Genomic DNA, 13,767 nt, shown 5'->3' on the forward strand with positions numbered 1-13,767 from the left:
TTTGGTCTCCAGTGAGCTGTTCTGGCTTCAACTGTTATATTGATTCTGACACAGCCCTCCTCCAAAGTTGAGCCACTTACTTAGTAAGTCTTGTTGGAGGCAGAGCAGCTGGATCTGAGCACAATTTGGCCATTCTATATTAGATCATCACTTTTATGAGTGTCACTACAGGTGTAAATTTGGCAGCAAATCCCAATAAAACAAAGGATAGAGATGATTGAGAGCCCCTTCAACCTGTTACTACATGTCAGAGCCAAAGTGTGATGTCAAAGGAAAACAGGTAGGTGATTGGTGGGTATCTCTTCCATGTGTCTTTTGATTGGCCAAGTGGTTTAATCAGGAGATGCTATTACAGCTGAAGAGTACAGTTAAGAAATTCACTTTTAAAATAGTTAACATCCAAATTAATTAATTAAATAGAATAGAGATGGCTGGGCAGGTGATGTGTTGCAGCTGTAGTGTGCAGGAGCTGGTGGATGCTGGTGAGATCCACGGTGACCACATCTGCAGCAAGTGTTGGCTGCTCAAGGAACTCAGATTTGATGAACTGGTGTTCAAGCTGCAGACACTGCAACACATCAGGGAGGGGGAGGGTTACCTGGACACTGTGTTTCAGGAGACAGTCACACCCCTTAGATTAATTACATCAAATTTGGACCATGGTCAGGGACAGGAGGGTGTGACTGCGAATGAGGCAGGTATGGGGATCCAGAATTTAGCTCTGGAGGAGCCTCAGCCAGTGCCCTTGTCCAATAGGTACAAGGTTCATGCTCCCGGTGTGGACGAGGACACAGATGCAGAGAGGATGAGTGAACTGACCACAACACCAAGGTACAGAGCACCATTCAAGTGGGGGTAGAAAAGAGAAGTGCAGTGGTAGTAGGGGATAGCATAGTTAGGGGAAAATATACTGTTCTCTGCAGGAAAGCCAGAAAGTCCCAAAGGCTGTGTTGCCTACCTGGTGCCAAGGTTTAAGGACATCTCTTCTGGCCTTGAGAGGAACTTGGAGTGGGAGGGGAAGGAACCAGCTGTCATGGTCTACGTTGGTACCAATGACATAGGTAGGATTAGGAAAGAGGTTCTGCTGAGGGACTACGAGCAGCTCGGGGCTAAATTAAAAAGCAGAACCACAAAGGTAATAATCTCTGGATTACTAACTGAGCCGAATGCAAATTGGCGTAGGGTAAATAAGACTTGAGAGGTAAATGTGTGGCTGAAAAACTGGTGTGCGAGAAATGGGTTCCGATTCATGGGACTCTGCCACCAGTACTTGGGAAGGGGAGAGCTGTTCCGTTGAGGTGGGCTTCATTTGAATCATGTTGGGACCAATGTCCTGGCAAATCCTATAACTAGGGTTGAAGACAGGGCTTTGAGTTAATTAGTGGTGGGAAGGATTGAATTGAAGGGAAGTTTAAAAAAATCAGAATGAAACGAGAGAGCAGAGGTGCAGGGTAGTGAAGAGGCAAACGATAATCAAAGTGTTACAGGAAGGGACAGAAAATATAAGCAGAAGAATGCAGCAGAAATTAGAACCAGGATGAGTAATAATGTAAAAGGTCAAAGCTTAACGGTCTTTATCCGAATGTACGCAACATTTGTAACAAGATAGATGTGTTGATGGCACAAATAGAAATAAATAAGTATGACTTGATAGCTATTACAGAGACGTGGTTGCGGGTTGAATAAGACTGGGAACTCAATATTCAAGGGCAGAATTTTCCTGTTGGTGTGTGGGGGTGGGCTCTGCATTTCCACGTGTAAAATGACGCGCAGTAACTTTGGGCAAGAGTCCCTACGTCATTGCATGCCATCACGATGTTTCAGTAGGTGGGCACGCGATAATGTCCGATGCACGCCCGCATTAATTAACAGGCCACTTAAGAGCCTTGACTCATCAGTCGATGCCGATTTTTTGGCTCCCGTGCAATGTTTGGGTCGGTGCACAGGTGCAATGAGCAGGTGGGTAGGACACATTTGTATAAAACCTCAAAAACAGGCTGGATAAGAGGGCTCAGTGGGGTCACGAGTGTGCACTGTTAAGTATTTATTATTCAAAGTTATTGAAACTTGCTTGTGTGATCTGCAATATTTCAAAACACATACCAGCTGCTTTTTCTGGACTCTAAACCTTCAGGTCAGCACTCTGCAGTGAGGAATCTTTTCTGGGCCTGCAGGTTTCAGGAAGCCTTCCCTTAGCCTGGGTATGGGAGCTGAACTGTCCATTGGAGGCAACTCCTCTGAGGAGGAAGGGAGGGCTAGAAGAGGGAGGAGGCCAGGAGTGCACATTCAGCCTCCAGGGGAGCCACCTTTGGGAGGACAGATGCAGGCACAAGGGGTGCAGGGCCAAGAGGTGGACCAAGGCGGAAGGAGTTGCAGAAGACCCCACTATCCTGCTGCCAGGGTATACAGGCGGTGAAGCAGCTACCTCAATATTTTTGAGGTGCAGTGCCGAAGGAGGCTCCATCTCTCAAGGGAGACGGTCAACTATATCTGTCAGATGATTGGGCCTGAGATCTCACCTAACTATGTGGGTGGACACCCCATACCAGTGGCTCTGAAGGTCACAGCTGCCCTCAACTTCTATGCTTCTAGCTCCTTCCAGAGCTCAGTGGGTGATCTTTGTGGTGTCTCCCAATCAGCTGTCCACACTTGTGTCAAGCAGGTTACAGATGCTCTGTTCAGACGTGCATTGACCTTCAATCCACTACTGCTGGGACAAGGCCAGCCAGACACAGCGAGCCAGAGGCTTTGCAGCCATTGCTGGCTTCCCCCGTGTCCAGGGTGCAATAGGCTGTACACATGTGGCCATCAAGGCGCCAGCAGGTGAGCCCGGTGCCTTCGTCAACAGGAAGGGCTTCCACTCCATGAACATGCAGATAGTGTGTGACCACAGGATGCAGATTCTAAAGTCTGTGCAAGGTACCCAGGCAGCTCCCATGATGCCTACATCCTCAGTCACTCCCAGATGCCAGGGCTCTTCAGTGCTCTAGCTCGGCTGGATGGATGGCTGCTGGGTGACAAGGGCTATCCCCTCAGAATATGGCTCATGACGCCTCTCCACCACCCAAGAACAGAAGTTGAGCAGCGGTACAATAAGACCCACGCCTCCACAAAGGCTGTGGTGGAGAGAGCCATTTCAAAATGCACTTCTGATGCCTGGACCGCTCAGGGGGTGTACTCCAGTACCCCCAGATCGTGTGTTGGTGACAGTGGTTGCATGCTGCGCTCTGCACAATCTTGCGCTGGAAAGGGGGGGACACTGTGGACGATGAAGACATTGACGCAGTGGCTGCGGCTGCACACGATGAGTCCAGCATTGAGTCTGAGGATGAGCAGGCACAGGGAAATGCTGAGGGGGTAGATGCTGACCCGGGCATACTGCAGGGAGGTAGGGACACCCAGGAGGCTTTAATCCAATAAACTTTCAGCTAGCACACCACAGATGGACCTCCAGGACAAGCCTGGGATGTTGGCTCCATATTCGACACCTAAGTGCAAAACCTGCCTGGTTAGGAACAGTCACTAAGGTCCTTGTTAATAAAGCTGAACATCCAACAAAGCCCTCATTACAGTTTTGGAAATTATCCACAGGCAGAAGAAAAGAGGCACCCTCAGCCATGGTGACATGTCAAGCAAATAAACTTAGGCAAAAAAAATGCCATATAGTGTTACAAATCAGAACAAGTCATAAGGGCCTCATCTCGGGCCAACACAAAAGCACCAGTGAAAAACCCGTGATATGCCTAAGGTCCCTTATGTTTTTGTTTCCGGGTCTTGGTGCTGACCCCTCGCTGTGAGTGGCATCTGAGACAGCCTGCTGACTCTGCTGTCCTGCTGGCCTCGTTGACCTTGGTGGTCATCCTCTGGCCTGTGGAGCCTGTGCTGGCCCCACCTGGGAGGGAGCTGCCAGTTCCACAGCTGGCATCTCCCCAGTTGTCACAGCCTCACCGGATGCTATGGTCACCGGGAAAGGGCCAGATGAGCTGCCGGCCTCATCCGGAGCGCCTTGAGGGGTGCCCAGAGACAACAGGCGGTTGCTGCGCCAATGTGAGGTCCCTTTGGAACTCCATGCTCACTGTGGATGGATGGGCACGGAGCTGGAAAACTTGATGCGCAGAACATCTCCCATACTGGCCCTGACCACCTGAGGTCAATGCCGATGAGAGAGCTTGCTGGTCAGAGCGCATCCCCAGGAAGCCCTGATTGGTCTCCTGGAGGGGCCTCTCCACGAGAGTCACCACTCTCTCCATGGAGGGCGCATGGCACTTGGACATGTGGCTCTTTGCTTCAGTGACCTTCTGCGTAGACTCCTCCACTATGGAGACCAAGCCAAGCATAGCCTCATGTACCTCCCCCAGATGCTCCTGTACACCCGGCCGCATTTCCTGCACCTGCTGCATCACGGATGACTCCAGAGGCACATCATCAGGCACCGACTGAGCACGTGCCTGGTCCCCTGCAGTCCTCCGACTGCTGGCGTCATAGGCACTCTGTCTCTGCCAGCTCCTCCAGTAACTGTGAAGTGCCCTCACCAGTGTGCCCTGGGACACTAGCTGATGTTCGAGTGCTAGTATCTGCGCTGGTGACTGCCTCACAGAAATGGGTTGACACTGATGAGTCTTCAGGCCCCTCAGGTGTGAGAAGGGGCCTCTGCTGCTCCTCCTCCCAGCCCTGCTCCGCTGATGCTGAAAGGAAGAACAAGGACAGAGAATCAGTTAACGTGGAGGCAATGACAAAGTGCATTCCTGTCTCCCGGATCATTATACGCTCATCCTTCCACAAGCATTGGTCAAGCCATGTTGCAAAATTAAATCATTTAACATTCAGCATTGCTATGGCTGTTGGGAGAACAATGCTGACTGCACTGTTGGGCATAAATATCTGACCGTTGCACCCCATCCTCACCGACACCATTGGACCTGGTCGCTTAGTGCCTCTCCAAATCCAGGGCCTCCAGCTCGAACCGGCTGAGAATGGTAGTCTGCACCTGGCCGTCGCCAGTCTTCGCCCGCTCTGCAGTGATATGAACATTCTTCTCTTGAAAATGAGACGAGCATTGATTAGTGCAAATTGCACCTGGACTGTCTTCGCGGGTGGCACACCCCAACCAGAGTGGGTCATATCAGGGCTCCAGCGCCTCCTCACTCCCCGCTGCTGCCGAGCACTCACATTATGATGCTAGGCCTGTCCCCAATGCCTTGCCACCCCCTTGGATACATGCTGCCTACATCACATTAGGCACCACATGGTATATCCTTCCATAGCAAGGAGGCGCAAGCACGTGGAGTGCAGAGGGCAGCAGATGGTTTGTTGCCACGCCACCTTGAAGCTCCCCTCCCAGCATGTCATCACCCTGACTCGGACATGTCCTGGAGTTCAAGCATTGTGCCTAGGTGCAGTTCCTCCAGGTTACCCCCACACCAGTCATATGGGTCTCAGTGTAACACATGCTGCAGGGGGAAAACACATCTCTTCACCACCCTCTCAGGCTGACCTCAGCATGGGCAATATTTGCTGGTCCACCCAGCAAAGGACACATGCTGTCAATGATTCAATGCAGTCACTACACTCAGACATTGGGTTGGGGGGGGTGGTGGGGGCAGGTGGGGGGTGTTGTGGAGAGCAGGGAATCAGCCAACCTGCTGGGTTAAATGCCCAATGCTAACATGGTGCTCATCCTGCCAGAGCGCAGCAAGTTGTTAAAGCGCTTGAGACACTTGATCCAGGTGCACCACACCACGTCTCGGGAGCTCACCCCCTCCGCCACCTCCTCCCAGGCACGTTTTATCATGTGGGGAGGGGGCCTCCTCCTCCCATCCTGGGGAACAAGCACCTCCCGCCGGGCTGCCACCTCCTCGGGGAGTGAAGCAAGACAGACACCTGAAAAATGAGGGGCATGCTGGCCCACTGCCCTACCCTCCAGCCTGGCTTGCCCCGATGGCCCACTAGCATGAACTTCATTGCCCCTATGTACAGCCCTTCGCCCAGCCATTGCAAGCAGCCGTTCCGAGGCTGCCAGGGCCTTCCTTTATACAGGCCGCCGGGTTGCCTTTGAACACCGATAGGTATCAGTGCAGTGGTGAGTAGTAACATAGGTGCAATGAGGCGGAATCAGTCTGGGTGGAAATAAGGAATAGCAAGTGGAAGAAATCACGGGTGGGAGTCAACTATAGGTCCCCGAAGAGTTGCCTCTGTCGGGCAAAGTATAAATCGGGAAATAATGGAGGTGTTAAGAAGGGCGCTACAATTGTCATAGGTGATTTTAATCTGCATATTGACTGAACAAATCCGATTGGCAGGGGTAACATGGAAGACAAATTTGTAGAGTGCATCAGTGATTGTTTCTTAGAGCAATATAATGCAGAACATACCCGGGAACAAGCTATTTTAGATCTAGTAATGTGTAAAGAGGTGGGATAAATAAGAGATATCATAGTTAAGGATCCTCTAGGGGGTCGCGATCACAATATGGTAGAATTTCAAATTCAGTTTGAGGGCAAGCAACTCGGGTCTCAAACCAGAGTCCTCAACTTAAATAAAGGCAATTACAGAAGTATGAAGAAAGAGTTGTCTACAGCGGCCTGGGAAAATAGATTAAGGGGAAAGCCAGTGGATGAGCAGTGGCAGACATTTAAGCAGATATTTCATAACGCTCAGCAAAAATTTATCCTGGTGAAAATGGAGGACTCGATGAGAAGGATGAACCACCCGTGGTTAACAAAGGTGGTCAAGGAGAGTATCCAATCAAAAACAAAGACATAGGAAGTGGTGAAAACTAGTGATGGGCCAGAGGATTGGGAATCTTTTAGCAGCCAGCAGCGGATGACAGATTGGAAAACCATTAATGTGACATCCCTGTTCAAGAAGAGAGGGAGACAAGAAGTAGAAACTATAGGCTCATCAGCCTAACATCGGTCATCAGGAAACTGCTAGAGTCCATTATTAAGGAAAAAATAGCAGGACATTTAGAATAGCTTAACACAATCAAACAGAGTCAACATTGTTTTGTGAAAGGGAAATCGTGTTTGATAAATTTGCTAGAGTTCTCTGAGGATATAACAAGTAGAGTTGATAAAGGGGAACTGGTGGATGTAGTATATTTGGATTTCCAGAAAGCATTCGGTAAGGTGCCACATAAAAGGTTATTACACAAGATTGGAGCTTACAGCATTGAGGGTAATGTATTAGCATGGTCTGAGGATTGGTTAACACACAGAAGACAGAGAGTCAGGATTAATGAGTCTTTGTCAGGTTGGAAAGCCATAGCTAGTGGAGTGCCACGAGGATCAGTCCTAGAGTCTCAATTATTTACTATCTATATTAATGACTTGGAGGACAAGGCAGAATGTAATGTAATTAAGTTTGCTGATGATACAAAAGTAAGTGGGAGGGTATGTTGTGATGAGGACATAAGGAATCTGCAAGGGGATATAGACAGATTGAGTGAGTGGGCAAAAACTTGACAGATGGAATTTAATGTAGGAAAGTGTGAGGTCATGCACTTTGGTAGGAAAAATCAAAAGGCAGACTATTATTTAAATGGAGAGAGACTCTAAGAAAGTGCAGCACAGAGGGATTTGGATGTTCTTGTGCATGAAACACAAAAAGTTAACGGCAAGTAATTAAGAAGACAAATGGAATTTTGGCCTGTATTGCTAGGGGGGTTGGAGTTAAAAAATAGGGAAGTCTCATTCCAACTGTACAGGGTGTTGGTGAGGCCTCACCTGAAATACTGTGTACAGTTTTGGTCCTCATACTCAATGAAGAATATACTGGCATTGGAGGCAGTTCAAAATAGATTCACTAAGCTGATCCCTGAGATAAAGGGGTTGACTTATCAAGAATGGCCTAAACAGGTTACACCTTTATTCGTTAGAGTTTAGAAGAATGAGGGATGATCTTATTGAAACATACAAGATCCTGAGGGGGCTTGACAGGGTAGATGTTGAGAAGATGTTTCCTTTAGTGCGGGAATCTCGAACTAGGGGGCATAGTTACAGAATAAGGGGACACTCATTTAAAACTGAGAAACTAAAGAATTTCTTCTCTCAGAGGGTAGTGAATGTCTGGAATTTTCTACCCCAGAGAGCTGTGGAGGCTAGATCACTGAAAGTATTTAAAGAGGAGGTAGATAGATTTTTAAAATATTGGGGAGTTGAGGGCTATGAGGAGCTGGCATGAACGAAGAATTGAGGTCTGTGGCAGATCAACCATGATCTTATTGAATGGCAGGGCAGGCTTGAGGGGACAAATGGCCTACTCATGCTCCTATTTCTTATGTTCTTATGTTCTGTTTGAAACTATCCCAGATACTTGCTTAGCTACAAGCTGCCTGCCATGTTTTGTTGGTACTGTTGAAAATTAATGATGTCAATCTAATGAGAACATTTAATAGAAACCTCCAGATTAGTAAATGTCCCTGGGAAAGCATAACACAAGGGTAATCATTAATGTCCTGTTGGTAGGAAACATCAAAGAGATTTCTGACGTTGATAAGTACATATTTAATCTTTAAAAAATGAAAGAGGGAGGAACTTTGAAATAAATAGTGGAATGCATTTTCACTGTGTGGAAAAACAGTTTCTAGTGGTATTAGAAAACAAATCCAGGAACAAATGCACATGGGAAAATTCAGAACCTATTAGATAAAATTGCAATAGTACCTATGAAGAGAAAAGATCCCTGTGACATACATGCATTATAGTATTGCAATCACAGTAACTCTTTGCCAGTTTGGATCAAAGCAAACGATTGCTCAGCAATTTCTGCACACAATTACACTTAACATGCCTGGACATGATTTAATGTTTCCTCTTGTGAAAACCAGGTTAAGTTCTAGTTCGAATGCATGAAAGGTTTTCAGTAGGAAATAAAAAATGACAAGAATGCTTGGAAGACCTTGCACATGATTGTTTTCTCCTCCAGCAACCTAATTTATCCTGAATAAAAGACAGGTAAAACCTGGTAAGCTTATAAACTGGAGCACTAGGTAATAATGCCGGTAGCTCTCCTAAGGCAATCTCCCAATTCGCTTAAGTACCATTAAGCAATACTTGCCAAATTGTTTTGTCAGCATGCATTAGAGTTAGCACTGATTACATTCCACAGCTGCAGATAAGAGAGCCTAATTTTTGGGTACATTTACATTTTCTTCTAACACACTTGCAATTGATGTCATAAAGGTGAATGACGACCATGTGGGGAATACAGTATTACTAGATTATGTCTTTAGGAACATTAGAAATAGGAGCAAGAATAGACCATATGACCACTTGAACCTGCTTTGTCATTCAATACAATCATGACTGCCACAGCTCCACTTTCCTAGCCACTCTACCTATCTTTTAATTCCCTGAAAGGTCAAAAATCTGTCTATTTCAGACTTGAATATGTTCAGTGATAAAACATCTACAACCCTCTGGGGTAAAAAGTTCTAAAGATTCTGAGTGAAGAAATTTCTCCTCATTTCAGTACCAAATGATTGACCCCTTAAACTGAGGCCGTGTTCTAGATTCGCCAACCAGGGATACAACTTCTCAGTGACTACTCTTCTCAAGTCCTTTCAGAACTTGTACGTTATTTGTGTAGCAGGACCTCCAGCAGTAGGTGGTGATGTTGGGGGAGGGCACCGAGAAGGGGAACTGGTCAGCCCCTGTGGGTACCCTGCAGGGAGCTGTGTCTTTGACAAGCTGAGGGGCAGAGTCAGATGTTATGAGGCAAGGAAGGTGGCAGCAAAATACTAATCCAGGGCTTGAGTGGCAGGAGCCTAGGGCAGCTTGAAGCCCCTGAATAAAAACAAAAAAACTGCGGATGCTGGAAATCCAAAACAAAAACAAAAACAGAATTACCTGGAAAAACTCAGCAGGTCTGGCAGCATCGGCGGAGAAGAAAAGAGTTGACGTTTCGAGTCCTCATGACCCTTCGACAGAACTTGAGTTCGAGTCCAAGAAAGAGTTGAAATATAAGCTGGTTTAAGGTGTGTGTGTGGGGGGGCGGAGAGAGAGAGAGAGCGAGAGAGAGAAGTGGAGTGGGGGTGTGGTTGTAGGGACAAACAAGCATTGGAGAGACCAAACGTAAACTGGGCGACCGCTTTGCAGAACACCTGCGGTCTGTCCGCAAGAATGACCCAAACCTCCCTGTCGCTTGCCATTTTAACACTCCACCCTGCTCTCTTGCCCACATGTCTGTCCTTGGCTTGCTGCATTGTTCCAGTGAAGCCCAACACAAACTGGAGGAACAACACCTCATCTTCCGACTAGGCACTTTACAGCCATCCGGACTGAATATTGAATTCAACAACTTTAGGTTGTGAGCTCCCTCCCCCATCCCCACCCCCTTTCTGTTTCCCCCTTCCTTTTTTTTTTCCAATAAATTATATAGATTTTCCTTTTCCCACCTATTTCCATTATTTTTTAAAAAAAAAATTTTTTTTAAAATCTTTTATGCTCTCCCCACCCCCACTAGAGCTATACCTTGAGTGCCCTGCCATCCATTCTTAATTAGCACATTCATTTAGATAATATCACCAACTTTAACACCTATGTGTTCTTTTGTTCTATTGTTGTTGACATCTTTTGATGATCTGCTTCTATCACTGCTTGTTTGTCCCTACAACCACACCCCCACTCCACTTCTCTCTCTCTCTCTCTCTCCGCCCCCCACACACACACCTTAAACCAGCTTATATTTCAACTCTTTCTTGGACTCGAACGCAAGTTCTGTCGAAGGGTCATGAGGACTCGAAACGTCAACTCTTTTCTTCTCCGCCGATGCTGCCAGACCTGCTGAGTTTTTCCAGGTAATTCTGTTTTTGTTTTTGTTTTGAAGCCCCTGAAGGTGGCTAAAGAGCCAGGAAGGATATTAAAAACCTAGTTGGTCACTAGTTTAGTTGGACTAATGGATCCGGGTTACTCGCTAGTTTCGGGATGACTGAGTTGGTACCATAGACAGAGTAGATCAGCAGACAGTTCTTATGTAGAACACATTCTATTTATTTACAAAGGAACTCAGCAGCTACACCAGTGTGCTTACAACTCAAACCCTGTCTCTACATTACAGACTTTAACTCTAGGCTGCTGACTACGAAGGTAGCCTATGCTACTCTGCTATTGAATACTAAGATCATGTGATCTTCTGTTATAACATTCTTCTTAAAGGTATATTACACATCAGATTACTGCAGCCCTTGCCCTTTACTCAAATACAATTTACAGTTACAATTACAATTTTTCTCAAAATATCAAATTATTCAGATAAGTAATTTACAAATTCATTCTTTCTGGGGGGTTTCCTTTTGTGTGTAGAATGTCTCAGCTCCACAGCTTCAGATGTTTTGTCAGGAAGCTCCTTTTCTGGTGTTGTCCAAAAATCAGGTTTCTTGGTGGGCATCTGCAATCTGTTCCCTCAACTCTTGCAGGTACAGCCGATCCCTCAGACATATCTGTACGCAGTTGAATTCTTTCAACAGGGGACGTTGACGCAGTCATAAACAAAGGAGGAATCATTTCCTGATACTTTGTTTCTCTCCTCCTTATATGATCTATATGTCTCCGCATGACTCGGTCTTCCACTATTACGTGGTAAGAAAGAGGTCCAGTCACTACATTTATTTCACCTGATAACCACTTGGTCCTTATTCAAAATTTTTTACATGTACAATTTCTCCTATGGTAAACTTTCTGTCATGACTATGCCAGTCATGTCCAGTTTTCTGACTTCCCTGGCTCCTTTTCACCTCCCCCCCCCTAAATTTGGCGTTATTAAGCTCAATCTTGTTCTGAGATGGTGTTTCATCAATAATTCTGCAGGTGACACCTGTTGTTGTGTGAGGGGTGATTCTATAATTGAAAAGAAAACGTGCTAGCTTGGTCACTATGGAGTGTACAATTAATTTCTTCATGTCAGCTTTGAATGTTGGAATTGGTCTCTCAGCCAGTCCATTTGAAGAAGGGTGGTACGGTGAAGTTTTTACATGAGTGATACCATTGAGACTGATAAATCATTGAAGCTCAGCACTCATAAATGCCATGCCGCTATCTGATATGACCACTTCTGGTAGTCCATTGATGGCGAAACTTTGACACAGCTTGTCAATTGTAGCAGATGATGTTGGTGACTTCACCTCATATATGTCTATTCATTTTGAGTGAGCGTCAACAATAAGGAGAAATATTGTTCCCATAAAAGGACCCACATAGTCAATATGCAATCACACCCATGGCCTTCCTGGCCACTCCCATGGGCGTAACAGAGCTGTTGGAGGTAACTTTTGCACTTGCTGACACTGCATACAACTTCTCACTAAGCTCTCTTATTTCTCCATCCATTCCAGGCCACCACCGGTAGCTGCGTGCTATGGTCTTCATTCAGGAAATACCTGGATGTGCACTTTGTAGTTCAATTAACAATGGCTTTCGTCCTTTTGAAGGAACATTCACTCTAGCTCCATGCAATAAGATCCATCCTGACTGGTTATCTTATATCTTCTGTGAAAATACGGTTTCATTTCTTCAGATTCCTGTTCATGACCAACCGTGAAGGACTTGTTCTCGTACTTTGGATTAGGCCAGGTCTCAACGTGTCCAATCCCTGATCTGTCTAGCACATACCAGTGATGAATCTAAGAAGTTCAATAATAAAATGAGTTCCTGAGGAACTGGAACATCCTCATCGTTTTCTTTCAAAGGCAAACGACTAAATGCATCAGCGTTTGCAATCTGATTTCCAGGCCTGTGGATGAAAGTATACTCATATGCTGCCAGGAACAGTGTCCAACTCTGTATTCTTGCTGAGGCAGTGGGTGGTATAGCCTTATCCTCACTGAACAATCCTAGCAATGGCTTGTGGTCCAAAATGATAGTAAAATAACGACTGTGTATGTACTGGTTAAATCTCTTGACACCAAAGACGATTGACAGGCCTTTTTCTACCTGTGAGTATCCCTTTTCCACTATGTTGAGCATTCTTGATACATATCTAATAGATCATTCTGAACCATTCAATGGGAGAGCACTGCTCCACTCCATAGGGAGATGTGTCACGTCAAAACCAACTTTTCTTTGATCAAAATGTACTAACAGGATGGATGAGTGCAACAGCTGTTTCACCTTTGTGAAAGCTTCTTTCTGTGGTGTTTGTCAAGACCAACATTAGTTTTTCTTGAGTAGGTAATATGGGGGTGCCAGTTCTGTTGACAAATTAGGCAAGAAGTGTCCATAGTAATTGATCATCCCCAAGAATGATTTGAGCTCGGAGGTGTTCTTTGGTGCTGGTGCCTCTTGCTTTTTCCTCAGCTGGGTGGGGGCCCTGTGAATCTACCCTGTGACCTAAATAAATTACCTTTTTCGCTTGGAATGTGCACTTCTCTTATATTTAAACGCACTCCCATCTGTGAGAAACATTTCAAAATTTCTTCCAAGTTTACCAAATGTTCCTTTTCAGTAAGTCCTGTCACCAGAATGTCATCTAAATAAACTACAATGTGGGACAATACCTGCAGTAAACTTTCAATTGTTCTCTGGAATATGGCGCTTGCTGAGATACACCAAGGCGGCAAAAGGATATATTGGTACAACCCATTGTGAGACAAATTTCTGGGAGGACTTCTCTGATAGGTGGAGATAACCAAAAGATGTCATAGACATCTATGTTATAATATGCTACACTATATATCTAGCCCACTAGGGTTTATCTGTACCTTTATTATCACATTCCTTAGATAATATCACCAGCTTGAACACCTCTTTGTCCTTTATGACATCTTTTGGT

Source organism: Carcharodon carcharias, chromosome 2 (genome assembly GCF_017639515.1).
Source record: "Carcharodon carcharias isolate sCarCar2 chromosome 2, sCarCar2.pri, whole genome shotgun sequence".
NCBI classification, from domain to species: Eukaryota; Metazoa; Chordata; class Chondrichthyes; order Lamniformes; family Lamnidae; genus Carcharodon; species Carcharodon carcharias.